At 50.1% G+C, this 13,488-nt stretch overlaps 1 non-coding gene across 1 annotated transcript; it reads right to left on the bottom strand.

Annotated features, from left to right (window-relative positions):
• Positions 1 to 1,866: 1,866 nt before the first annotated feature.
• LOC127212106 (small nucleolar RNA SNORA49) lies at positions 1,867 to 1,955 on the bottom strand. The gene has a single exon (XR_007833490.1). It is a non-coding gene; the product is annotated as a small nucleolar RNA SNORA49 (small nucleolar RNA).
• Positions 1,956 to 13,488: the final 11,533 nt, after the last annotated feature.

Genomic DNA, 13,488 nt, shown 5'->3' with positions numbered 1-13,488 from the left:
GACCAGTAGAAAGGTTTCAGGCTTAGCTGTCTGCTGGCTCTTCTTTCTCTCACTCCATTCTCATTTGGGTATGCTCCACGTGATGGGGACAATGGCTTCCCCAGCCGGTGTCCCTACTAATCCTTCTACTAACATGTGTGTGTCCTGTCCTGTCTTCATGTCAGCCCACCAAAGGCCTTAGGGAGGGCTGTCACTCTCCTGGGGCAGAACAAAAATATTGTCCTAGGGCTGAAAAGATGGCTCAGTGGTTAAGAGCCCTTATTGCTCTTGTAGAGAAGCTGGGTTTGGGTCCCAGCAGCCACATAGTGACTCACAACTGTCTGTAACTCCAGTTCAAAGGGATCCGACGCCCTTTTCTAGCTTCCACACATCCTGCACACACACGCTGCACTGACTTACATTCAGGGTGACCTTGAGGCAGGCTTGTGGAGGGGCAGAGTGGGTTGAGATCAGCAAGTGGAAGATCTGACCTGATGCTCAAAGCAAGGAAGGGTTCACGTGGCTTCTGAGTAGATTGGAAGCCTAAGTGGGAGGCCCCGGATTAGGACAGGAGGAGTGCCTCAAGCAGGGGAGCAGAGCATCACCAGGCTGGGCACAGGGGCCAGGAGAGAGGGCAAGATGTGAAGGGTAAAGTGGCAGGCAGCTCAGCCCATGTGGGCCTTGGTGGGGGCAGTAGTAGGAGTTTTGGAATTTCCTTCAGGGAGCCACTGAAGACTTCTAACTGAGGAATGGTCTTACCAAATACAGGTTCTTCCAATTCTCTGGTTTAGCTACACAGGATGCAACAAGGGGCCAGGCAGGAACTGGGAGAGCAGTTGGTGGCCATGGTAGCATCCCTGTGAGGCTTGAGTGAGGGAGGAGACTGAAGAAACAGAGAGGTGGAGTGGATTTGAAGTGTATTTTGAAGATAAAATTGGTAGGACTGGTTGGTGTAGGGAGAGAGAAATGCTTTAGGGGAAGCTTCCAGATTTCTGATGCGCAGGTAATACTATAAAGTAGGGAAGATCGGCCTCACCCCGTTTATTTTTCTTTTTGGAGTTCTAGTGTTGAGCCTGCACAGACACCCCTCTCCTCAAGCCATTGCTTTTACAGGGAAAACAGTGGAAGCCAATCCTCAGGGGCCGCTTATAAAGCGCAGTCACAAACGCCATGGCAGAGGCAAGAGGAGCCTTCCCTTGCCGCTGAGGCTGAGGGCTTCCTACAAGTGGATGCTCTGTCTAAGCTGCAGCTAAAAGATGAGCCGTTGATGGGCAATGGAGGAGGTGGCTGCTGCTCCAGGACCTGGTGGTGGCAGAGGACAGGATGTCAAAGGGGGAGACAGAGCACATAGAGGCCATGTGCTTCTCAGCACGTCTTGTAGAGTAGGTTCAGGATGAAGGCAGCTGAGGCTGCCGAGGAGGCAGAAGACAGAGCTCCTGGTAGAAATTCCCATGCCACCGGAAAAAATTTCTCCCTAAGTAAGGTGACAGATGATCGGACTATAGGTCACCGAGAGCAAAGGCCACATTTTGATCCTAGAATCACAGAGAATGCCAGGTGCACAGTAGGCATAGAAAGATGTATTTTGAGCAAGTAAGTGCATATGTGTTTTTGTTGTTGTTGTTGTTTTGTTTTTTTAACTTTTTAACTTTTATTTACAGAGTGCTTAGGTTAACATTTCTGGAGAATACTGGGAGACCTTTGACACTTGCTGCATCTGTCAACTCAAGTTATGTTGTAATACTCTGATTTGTTCCACGTATGACATCTTACCCTGGCTCTCCTGCATGCATGCAGTTCCTTCTATCCACAGCATCTCTGTGTCATGTTTAGACAATACAGGCAACATATACATAAGATGTCATGCGCTATTGTGCCCTGACACTGGCTGCCAGCCCAATCTGTAGGCCCCACAAGAAAGCAGAGTCTTGCTAGGGAGAGAGCTGTGCTTTCTCCTCTATCCTTGTTTTTGAAAGGCTCTGGGTAGAACTAACTGGAACCATCAGGTGTCTTGTGGGTCTAGAAACAGTCCTTGCTAGTGGATGTGTAGTTTATCATGAAGCTCCTTTAGAATTATGGAAGAGGGAAGCAGATTCGTCATGCAGGGGATCTAGAGTCAAGTGGTAGGATGGGTAGCGTGACTGTGGCCTGAATCACCAGCAGCTCTTGGAACGAATTCCACAGCGGAGGGACCATAGTACTGAGTTAGAAGCTGGTAGCCCGTACAGCAGATGGTAATGTGTGCATGGAAACGAGACGATGCACAAGCTGGAAATGTGGTGTCTTACTTGGCTTTCCCAGGCTATTTTCTATGCAGTGAAAACAGGAGCCTTGTACATGCTAAGCAAGCATTCTGTTGTCTGACTAGGTTATAATTTGTTTGTTTATTATTATTATTATTATTATTATTATTATTATTATTATTATTATGTGTGTATGTGTATAAACTTGAGCCGTGGTGCACATGTAGAGGTCAAAGGACAACTTTAATAGTCTGTGAGTTCCCAGAAATCAAACTCAAGCGATCAGGTTTGGTGGCTCACACCCTTAACGACTGAGCCATCTTACCGGCTTCCTACTCCAACTAAAAACAAAAACAAAAACAAAACCCCCCCAAAACTCCTCCCAAAACCCAACTATTTTATGTTGAGAACCACCTGTATCTAAAACATGCTATTCGCCCCTGTAGCTCTCCGTCTCATTATCTCGCCAAGGAAGCCTCTGAGAAATGAATGGCAGGTTTAGAGAGGCCAGGGGAGCCAGTTCCCTGTCCTTAGGCAATTGAGTTGTTAGAGTTCCTGAAAGTCCAGTGAGGGACTAAGGTTAGAGAGCTGGTGAGAGAGAAGCTTGGGGGGAGGGGAGGGTGGCTGAGGAAGACAGCAGAGTGAGCCATCCTGGAGGAAGAGGGTGTGGGCCTGGGTGTGTATATGTACATGTGTGTGCATGTGTACAATGTGTGCATCTACATGTGTTTATGTATGTGCATGTGTATATGTCAAACAGCCATGTGTATGTGTGTGTGCATGTATGCATGTGTGCACAGGGCCAGGAGCTGTGTCTTGGGACAAAATAGGACCTGTAGTGCGGCCTCTAGGTAGGGTCCTAACTCCTTGGCCTCTAGGCAATGGTGCTTGCCTGGACACCCTGCTATTGGGTACCTGCAGAGCCGTCGGATAGGGTGACTGTCAGGCTAAGCTGCTCTGACGAGGGCCACATGCTGCTGCTATAACTTCTGTGCCAATCTGGGGTTGGCGTAACTCCCAGAGAGCCACACAAGTTTCCCTGATGGGGACTCCAGGCCAGGAATTCCTGGGTGTGGCATCCTCACAGGTGAATCTCTGAGCACCAGTGGGAGGTGGTCCGCAGTGCCTTACCATGGAGGAACTTGCATTCTGAGCCGTTGCTTCCCACAGCTCAGTTTTTTTCCAGCAGGTCTTCCCTGCTCGCTGTACCCCACTGCTGGCCTCCCTCCTCTGGGTATGGAGTCCCAGTGCCCCGGGCTGGGCACAGCGGCCTCCTCAGTAATCAAACCTTGCTGAATGCCTCCTTAGTCCCCAGAAGGCGAGGCTGGGTGGAGCTGCCCAACCAGCTGAGTTAGCTGGAATTACTCAACCTTGCCCTACCACTGATCACCCAGGGATCCCACAGAGATAAAATATCTAGGATCCATCTCTCCGGAGCTTGTCAGGACTCAGTGAAGCAGTGCATACAACACAGGGGGCTTCCACACAGTCAGTCTGCTGGACCCCTAGGCCCACAGAAGCTAGTGTGCTCCTAAGGACTCCTGGCTTCTTGGAGCGTGACAGGATGGCTGGCACAGACCAGATGCTCAGCTAGAGCTATGGCACCCTCCCCCCACTATTTCCTCAAATCCTTGCAGGGCCTTGCACTGGCTACAGAGTCAGGCTAGGGGCAAGGTCAGAATAGCAAAGTGTGTATGGTTTCTTTTGTTTCTATTTTTGTTTTTCTTGTGTGTGTGTGTGTGTGTGTGTGTGTGTGTGTGTGTGTGTGTGTGTATGTTGCTTTTTTTATTAAATATTTTTTATTTTTTACATATATATTTATATTATTACGCACATATATAATAAACTACCTATAGCAAGAAGAACCATGACACAATCGGGAATTATATAAATGTTACATTCTTAGTGTTTTGGCTATTTGTATTAGGCAGCCTTGAAGAAAGCATCTTTCATGAGTTACTATTGGTTGTCAACTTGACAAGATCAGTCACCTAGGAGACAAGCCTCTGAGCCTGCCTGGGAGGGAGTTTCTAGATTGGGGTAACAGAGGTAGGAAGACGGAGTCTAATATGGGTGGGTGTTCTGTGGATTAAATAAGAAGAGGAGGCAAGCTGAGCATCAGCGGCGCCTCTCTCATGTATCCCTCTCTGCTTCCTGACTGGATACAATGTGACCAGCTGCCTTGCCATCCTGTTGCCGTTATCTATTGTGAACTCTCAGACTGTGAGCCAAAATAAATATTTTTTTTCCCCATTAAGTTGTTTTGTCAGGCAATTTGTTACAGCAATGAGAAAAGTAACCGATGCAACATTTTGGTGATCAGAGAGGCCTGGCTTCAATCCCGCCTCTGCCTCACCCACCTCTGATCCTGCAAGCCAATTCTCTTAATGTGTGCCATTAGCTACAAAACTGGATTAGCAGGCAACCTCTGAGAGTTTGTAAGGATTCACAAAATCACACAGCTGGGGCATTCACTGTCCTCAGGACACACTGTGAGGATGAAGGGCACAGAGGAGGTGGGAAGTCAGTGACTCCAGATCCTGGCTTAGTGATTGGTTTAGGATTGGGCTTGAGTGTGAACCCAGGCTCTTGTACACGAGAGAGGAATGCTCTGCTCTTGGGTCACCAGCGGCTGGAATCCCAGGACCTCTTCTGGGAACTCCAGGGCAAAGATGCTTCTCCGATATTGGTAACTTTGTCATGAGAACTCCTGGCAGATCTCTCGGTAAATAAGGACAGCCAGTTCTGGCAATCCAAAGCAGAGAAAACACCCCTCCCCAACCCCCACCCCTGCCACATATTGTTAAGCTAAGTTGCTGGATCAAGCTTTTCCTGAAGGGCTTTTACATCACACAAGCCAGTAAATCATCCTTATTGTTTAATGCTGTCTAAGTAGGCTTCCCTGTTCTCTGTAACCAAAATCATCATGATGGCTATAGCCCATAGATTTCTCCACATTGGGTTAGCTGTCACTTCCTTTCTGTGGGTGGGGCGACATCGGCTCAGGCCACATTTCCTCCATGAGCACATGGACTGTGAGAACCAGCTGACGCTGCTGCCTGTCGGAAACCAGACCACCCAGGAGCCTCGAGATTATGGAAACATAAAGAAAACCAGAGCAGGGAAAATCCAAGTGAATGCTTCCAGAATTAAAAAAAAAAAAAAAAAAAAAAAAAGAAAGAAAGAAAAAAAAAAAGCCATGGTGGCAAAAATAACTAACTCAGAACTCATGGATAGAGGCTTTGGATGGAGTGGGGTGTGTGTGTCCCCATGGGAGACACCTGTGTGTCCTTCTTCAGTGATTGCATTGACCATGGCTCGCACCCACTCCCAGCTGCCAGGCCTCCAGTTTCCTGGAATTACCTCAGGGGTGTCTTTGCTCAAGGTGGGCTCAGGCCAGATCCATGCTTCCCCAGTCCGGTTGTGAGCAGTTTGTGCCTGCCGCTTCTCACATCATGTCTTTGGCTCTATGCTTCAGCCGCTCTTGTCCCAAGAGCTCCCAGCAGCCTCCCCACGTAGCTGAACTTAGCAAAGGCTGTCTCTGCTGCTTCCATGCTGAGTCCACAGTGAAACACCTGCTGGAGGCGCTGGGACAAGGGGACCGGCTGTCATTCAGGAAAGCCTTGTCAAGTGTAGACTGGCCATTTCCCACGAGGCCCTGGCTATGTGCCTGACAAGTGAACTCGTGGGAAGGCCAAGCGGAGGGATGATGAGCTCTTCCCCTCACCCCATTTCTCCTCCTGTACTTCAGGCTCTGTCTGAAGGCTGGACCCCTCCCCTCCCCCAGCACACACTCTAAAATGATGAATAAAACATGAAACAATTTCAACAAGTTCCTGAATTCACATTAATTTTTACACACACACACACACACACACACACACACACACACACAGACAGACACACACACACAGAGCAGACAGTTGCTCATGTCACCAATAGTGAGCCAACCATCATCCAGGCAGTGTTCACAGAGCAGCAATAATCCGTGAGAGAGCAATCTGGGCAGAGGTGCGTCTTACAGGGGCCAGGTGGTTATCTGTCCTCATCTGGGTCCAGGATCCACATTCCCTCTGTCCAAGTTAGGGTTCCTATTGCTGTGAGAAAACACCATGACCAAAAACAACTTGGGGAGGAAAGGGTTTATTTGCCACACACTTCTACATTGTTGTCCATCACTGGAGGAAGTCAGGACAGGAACTCAAGCAGGGCAGGAACCTGGAGGCAGAAGCTGATGCAGAGGCCATGGAGGAGTGCTGCTTACTGGCTTGCTCCCAGCGGGTTGCTCAGCCTGCTTGCTTATAGAGGCCAGGACCACCAGCCCAGGGGTGGCACCACCCACCGTGGGCTGGTCCTTCCTTCATTGATCACTAGTTAGGAAAATGTCTTACAACTGGATCCTACCAACCTCAATTGAGGTTCCCTCTTTTCAGATAACTCTGTTTTGTGTCAAGTTGACAAAAACAACAACAACAACAACAACAACAACAAAAAACTAGGCAGGCATTCTGGTTAGTTTTCCAATCAGAGCGCTGGATTTCCCTGGGCTCTGCGATTTGCTTAGGGTGGAAGAAATGGCCCATTGGAGCCAATGAGAGGCCAGGATATGCCTGGCTGTCTTCACCTGGCCTCACTTCACAGACTTTTCAGGCAGCGCCTCTGCACGGTGTGGAGAGTGATGCAGAGAAGCTTCTAGTGCGGTTTCCTTAGATGTTGGCTTTGAACCCCATGGAAATCCAGTCCATGCTCGCAGAACTGTGTCTGAGCTCCAGAGTGACCTTTGGGAGGTTTCGAGGTTGACCCCACTCTTGAGAGGCTCTCATGGTGGGGAACTGAAGCTGTGTCTTGGTGTGATGAGAGGGAGAGGTGGAAGGCTCTCCGGGGAAAAGGAGGAAAATACCATCTCTGCCTAGTGGGTTGAGGGGGCTTTCTGGAGGAGGTGACTATGGGGATAGCCTAGAAGGATGTACAGATATCTGTCTAAAGGAAAGCAGGAAGGCAGTGGCGGTGGCCCATCAAGTGAGTTTGGTACCCTGGGAGGAGAGATAGATGAGGCTGGAAGGAGAGGTAAGGCTGGGAGGTTGAGGCTTAGGACATGTCTGTTTGGTGACTGGTGGATGAGGTTTGGCCAAGGAGGGGATGGTGCCAGGACCCCAGCCTGCTTCCTGGAGGAGCTCCTGTAGTCAGATGGAGGCAGAACCCTGTGGATCCTTCTGGATCTGCCACTTCTTCAAAGGGCAAGCATCTACTCAGGGCTCTCTAACTTTAAAAGGTCCAGTGACCTGTGCGCTCACACAGATCAGGGCCAGACGGATTCGGGCCAGTGATGGCCAGCACACCCGCCACACCATCCACTGATCTATGGTTCGAGGCAGGGAGCGTTGCTACTGAGTTCAGAACAAGAGAAGGCTACAATGCTGTGCTGAAAGCCTACCGTTCTAGCACTTAAAAGCTACAGGGATCTTGAATTTGAGGCTAGTCTGGGCAACATAGGGAGATCTTGTCTCAAAAACAGGGGAACAAATCAAAGAAACTCCACAAAGGCTTGGAACGTTGCTGAGTGGCAGAGTTGTTAATAGTTAGATGGAGCCCTGGGTTTGGCCCCAGCACTGTCAAGAAAAACAAATAAATAATCAGATGTAATTTTCACTAATTAAAGCGTAGAGGGGCCATTTTGCCCCATCTCACTACCAACTCTGTGGAGCAACCCTCCAATCTACATACACCCTTGTCTTTTTTTGTCTCTGCTCAGCACTCCACTTCCTGGCCTAGTGTTGGTTATGTCTGTCTGGCCTTGCAGGATTGGCCCAAGGGTGGGCCTGGATGAAGGTCCTGCCAAAGGAGGCTCTGAACTCCAGTAGTGGGAGCCCCTCTCTCCATAGCCTCTAGCCATGAGCCAGCAAGTAACTGCGCCATGCCTCCAGTTCAAAGCTGCCTGTATGATCACCTTTCCTGAGTGACAGGCTAACCTGTGATAGAGCTCCAATGTGGGACCAACCACAGCCCACTCTGAACAGCTCCCTGCCTACTGCCCTGTGAGAGTGCAATTCCCCTCTCAAGCTAAGAGGATTCTGGAAGGAAGCAGCAGGGGCCTTTGGGAGAAGCCTGTCTAGATAGGTGCCAGGGATGCTTAAAGCCCACTGCGGAGGTTAAGGATTGGGCTTGGATGGTTCCAACCAATGGGCTGTGATAAATGTCTGAGAAGCCAGGAGAGCTTCGGCTCTTTTCCTTCTGCTAAGGGCCTGGCTCTATCCCCCTCTGCCCACCACTCAACAAATTCTTCAGCTTCCAGAAAACACCTTGTGACCACAGAGAGGCCCAATTTGGAGCTCTGGGAGCTCACACCTCCAGCCAGGTACTGGGCAGAGGTACCAGCTGCCTTGGAGGCTGCAGCTGCCTCTGGCTGAGAGCCAGACCTGATGGAAGAGAGTACAGTTGCATGGATGAGGGAGCCCCACCCTGTTAGCAGTGGCTCTGAGATCAACTGGTTCTTTCTCTGGTCACTGCCCAGTCATGAGCTGGGCCAAGCTAGGAGTGCTGCGTAGAGAGACTCCAGAGGGAACCCAAATGTCTGTTTTCCCCCTTCCCCCCCAAAGGGAACAAGTGCTCTGCCACAGAGCCTGGCGAGACTGAAGAGTCAGCCTTAGCCAAGCTCAGCGGTGCGAGTCTGCAGGCCTAGCAACTCTGCGGCTGAGGCAGGATGAGTCCTAAGAACAGGAGTTCAAGGCTAGGCACTATGGCAACAACATCCAGACAGTCTGTCTCAAAAAGAAAAAACAAAACAAAACAAGACAACTGGCCTTGGCTGCAACCCTGAGCCTAGATTGCCGGGGCATGGGCTGGGCCTTCCCCTTGGGTGTCGATTGCTCCTCTGTGAAAAGGAGACAGCAGAGGCGTTGGCAGGACAGTCATCTGTCTTGGAACACAGGCTTGGCATCCAGCAGGTGCCTAATAAATGTTCTTCTCTTCATTGGCTGCCAGAGCTGAGAACCCCAAGTCCCAGTTTGGTGGGGAGAGGTCCGGGTTCTGTGAAATCCTGACCTCAGTAAATGATGATTGGTTGATTGGTGCTTCCCCTAACTCTAAGGTCATACACTGTGAAAGGACAGCCCTTCCCCACCCCCACCCCACCCTGCAAAAGCCCAGTGACAATTGCCATTTGCCTGAAGGGGGTTATGGCAGGGGAAGACTGTGCCTGGCTTGGAGAAAACCCTTTGAGGTTCCTTTTGGTTATGGGAGGCCAGATACTTCCCTAAGCATAGGGTATCCAGAGCTAGGTGGGGAGGCTTGGGGACAGAGCAGAGAAGATGAGCAGAAACTCCTTCCTTACAAGGGGCCCAAGAGCGGGTACTGGAAGGGTCAGGAGCATCCCAGATGGTAAGTGACATGCACGGAGGCAGAAGGGAGTGGTGGGTGCTGAAGTTCCAGGCAGAGATCAGCACAGGCATCCTCAGAGTCCCCAGGGCAGATGCCAGCAGCCTTTTCGTAAAGGGAGCGTGGGAATATTGAGTCCCATGTCACTGGATCACCTTCCTCCCAGACCCAACTTCCCTGTGACTCAGTCTTCCCTGTCCCCAGGACCCGAGGCTGGGAAGGGGTAGTTTGGAAATTCTGAGGTTTCTGAGATGGCTCCGGAAGAGCAGGCCTGGGGAGAGGGCTTCACAGCCTGAGTGCTTTTATGTGCAGTCCTCAAATCTTTATAGTTGAGGCCAGGGTCCAGACACCACATCAACTCACTTTTTATAGATGGGGAAACTGAGGCCTAGGGAGGGAGCAAACTTCTGTAGGCTGCCTGGCCAAGACCATGTTCTGTATCTGTGGCCCCCATGGGAACTTTTGCGGGCGGGGGGGGGGGCTGTCTCCAGATTCTCCTTTCTCTGCCTTTCCTATGCAGTCACTTTCTGTTCCACCTGGGTACTGGTGTCTTTGCCGCCCTCAGAAGGATGGGCTCTGAGCTGGCCATTCCTCCCAGATCCCTGCTCTGTCTGGAGATGCTCGCTTCCATCCCTGTCAGGCTGGGGGCTTCCTCTCTCTTGTCTTCACTTCCACGCTGCCACCCACGCCACCCTGTGAAGACAGTGCCTCTCCCTGTCCTCTCCCAACTTATCATCCGAGTGGCCTCAGGGGCTTCACGGATGCCATCTGGGATCTGGCTGTTCTTTCTCTCTGAATCTTTGTCTCTAATGATGTCATATTCTCCACTGCCTGTGGCCACCCTGGGCTTGGCTACCCAAGGGCTGCCTGCTCTAAGCCTGAGTGCTGAGCATGGCTCCTGAGCTTTCTCCTCCTCTCTACCTCTATGTGTCCCACAGACCCCCGTAGACTCCAGCCTCATTACCTCAGAGCTTCTGAGTGGTGGCTGCGGTTACAGGTGCCCGTTTCCTGCCTGTCGACAGCTGCGCCTTCATCAAACACTTCCCTATGGGTAGTCCTCTCCCAGGCCTATCACCATCGTCACTCTCAACCCTCTCAGGGCCTCAGAGGTTTCCCTGACACTAGAGAAGTGACTTCTGAGACTCTAGAATCCCAGGGGTGAACATCCCAGCCTCCATCACTATCTCTCCATATGAATGAAATGTGAATGCCAGGAGGAGAGCTCTCCCATCTGGGGTACATGGGCTCATTTCTGGGGTCCTTCCTGAGCACCCCTTCTCTCACTCATCTCCTCCTCCACTGGCTCACCACTCTTAGCTTATCATCGTTGTTATTATTTCTGAAGCAGAGCTGATATTTACCAAGAGATCTTTACATAGATTTTTAAGCACTAAGGTAAAAAGAAAAGAAATGCTTTTGACAAGAAAGGAACACGTACTCAAGGGGGACCTAGGTATAGGCGTCTCGAAGGACAGTCACTCCGCTCCTTAGTTTATTAAGAAACTTGTCTTTGGCCGGGTTTGGTGGCGCACGCCTTTAATCCCAGCACTCGGGAGGAAGAGGCTGGTGGATCTCTGTGAGTTTGAGGCCAGCCTGGTCTACAAGGCAAGTCCAGGACAGCCAAGGCTACATAGAGAGACCCTGTCTCGAAAAACAAAAACAAAAACAAACAAACAAAAAAAGAAACTTGTCTTCATTTATACCTCCAACAAAGGACCCGCTGTCACTGTGCACTGTGGCTCTTTGCTTGGGATCCCTCACATGTAGTTAGCCTGTGTATCCATTCTGCATATTTGGCCTCCTTACTTTGATCTTCTGCCACATCTCAGCCCCCACCATTCAACAGAAGGAGTGGTAGCCTTATCATCGGCTCCAGTAGTGACCATCTTTTCCCTTCTGGAAACTTCTTTTTTTTTTTTTTCTTTCCTTTTCTTGTTAGAGATATAGTGGTCTACCCAACCCAACTCCAGTCATCCCTAACCCACACCATCCCCACCACACCCTCAACCTCAACCCCAACGCCCACACTTTTCACCCTAATCCAATCTCAATCACAACCCAATCCCAACCAGAACCCAACCCAACCCCAACCCAACTTAAAACAATCTCAGCCAACTGCAGTGGAATCCCAACTCAGCCCCAAATCCACCCCAACCTTAACCTCAAACCCACGCCCACTGAACTCACTCCTCTCAAGTCTGCCCCTATCAGTGAATGCTCCATGCCACCCTGTGGCCCGAGGGGCTAATTCCAAGTCCCTTAGTATGGCCCTCTAGGCTGCCCCTGATCTGTCCCATCTAGCTTGCTAGCTACTACTTCTATAGTTTTTGGTCTTACATTCCTCTACTACCCTCTGTGTCTACAGGCCTTCTTCTCTACCTGCAGGTCACAGTGAGTCACAGCCTCTACTGGCCTTCCTCTGTGAGACCTGTTTACCTTCCAGCCCTGCTATGGAGGTTTGAATGAGAACCCTCCCCCATCCCCCCATTGTCATATGCTCATATATTTTTAATGCTGGGTCTCCAGTTGGAAACACTGTTCAGGAATGACTAGGAAGTGTGGAGAAAGTACGCCACTGGGTGCAGCTTTTGAAGTTTCAAAAGCCCATACCGTTCTCAGTGTCTCTCTCTGTCTCACTCATAGTTGTGTCTCAAGGGGTAAGCGACTGCTCTAGCCTGCCTGCTGCCATGTTCCTGGCCATGATGGCCATGGACTCATCCTTTCAAATCATAGGTCCCCAGTAAATTCTTTCATCTATAGGTCACTTTGGCCAGGGTGCCTTATCACAGTGGAAGAAAAGAAGCTAAGACAGAAGTTGGTACCAGGAAGTGGGCTATTGTTATGACCACGCCGGTTCTGGGAGGAAAGTCGAAAACTTTGGGACTTTGAACTAGGAAACCAGTCGAATGCTATAAAGAGGGTTGAATGGGCAATCCTAATAGGAGCTTGGACATCAATCGCACCGAGAGCAACGTGAACTGTGGAGGTTGCAGAGGAAACCAATACTAGCATCTAGGATAGAGACCATTTTATGATATTTTGGCAAAGAATATGGCTGGGTTTTTGCTCTTGTACTAAGAAATTGCCTGCCTGAGTCTAAACTGAAGAGTATGGGTGCTAATCTCATTGGCAGGGGAGATTTCAAGACTGCCGACTATTGACCGCGTCCTGTGGTTATTGGTGACCACTCTTAAGCAGGTCCACAGTGAAAAAGAGCAAGAGAAGCAAATGAAATACAAAACAGACAGCTTAAGGAGAAAAAGAACACTAGGGGATTTAAGGTGGGAGCCAAGTGTGCTGAAAGAGATAAAGAGCGATGGGCTAAAGAGAGTGGTGCCTTCATGGTGAGATCCACCCGGCTAATCCTGCAACTTGTGAAATGAAAAGGTCTCCCGAGGGATTTTCTAGTTCTAAAGAGTACCAGTAAATTAAATCTTATACAAATGTAATTCAAGGAGGGGGCCAGGCTCCCTCCCAAGCAGGCAGCAGAAGCTGGCCAGCATCACTGGCTGTGTATTTCTGGCTTTAGAGCCATGAAGGATTCATAAGAAAAAGGGCTATGGGCTCTTCCTCCATTGTTAAGGAAAGTTGTCGGGGCCAGGTGTGTGACAGGGGAGTGCCTGAGTGGAGGCCCGGAGAGAAGATTGCGTGAAAGTGTGTGGGTGAAGCCTGGATTGTGATGAAGACCTTAAGAGGTTGGTAGATTGCAGAGCTGCGGGATTCCTGCCAAGGAGAGCTGTAGGCAGCATGCGGAACCAGCCTGTGAGAAAAGTTTGTTGTAGTCAGCACAGCTGTAAGGGCAGAGCCATCTAAGGCCTTTGACATCAGACACGGAACTATGGGATTTGGAGTTTGCTCTGCTGGGTCTCCGTCCTGCTTTGGTCCAGTACTT

This window comes from Acomys russatus, chromosome 29, assembly GCF_903995435.1.
Source record: "Acomys russatus chromosome 29, mAcoRus1.1, whole genome shotgun sequence".
NCBI lineage: Eukaryota > Metazoa > Chordata > Mammalia > Rodentia > Muridae > Acomys > Acomys russatus.
Note: the sequence above shows the minus strand (reverse complement) of the source record. Positions and strands in the feature narration are given on the sequence as shown.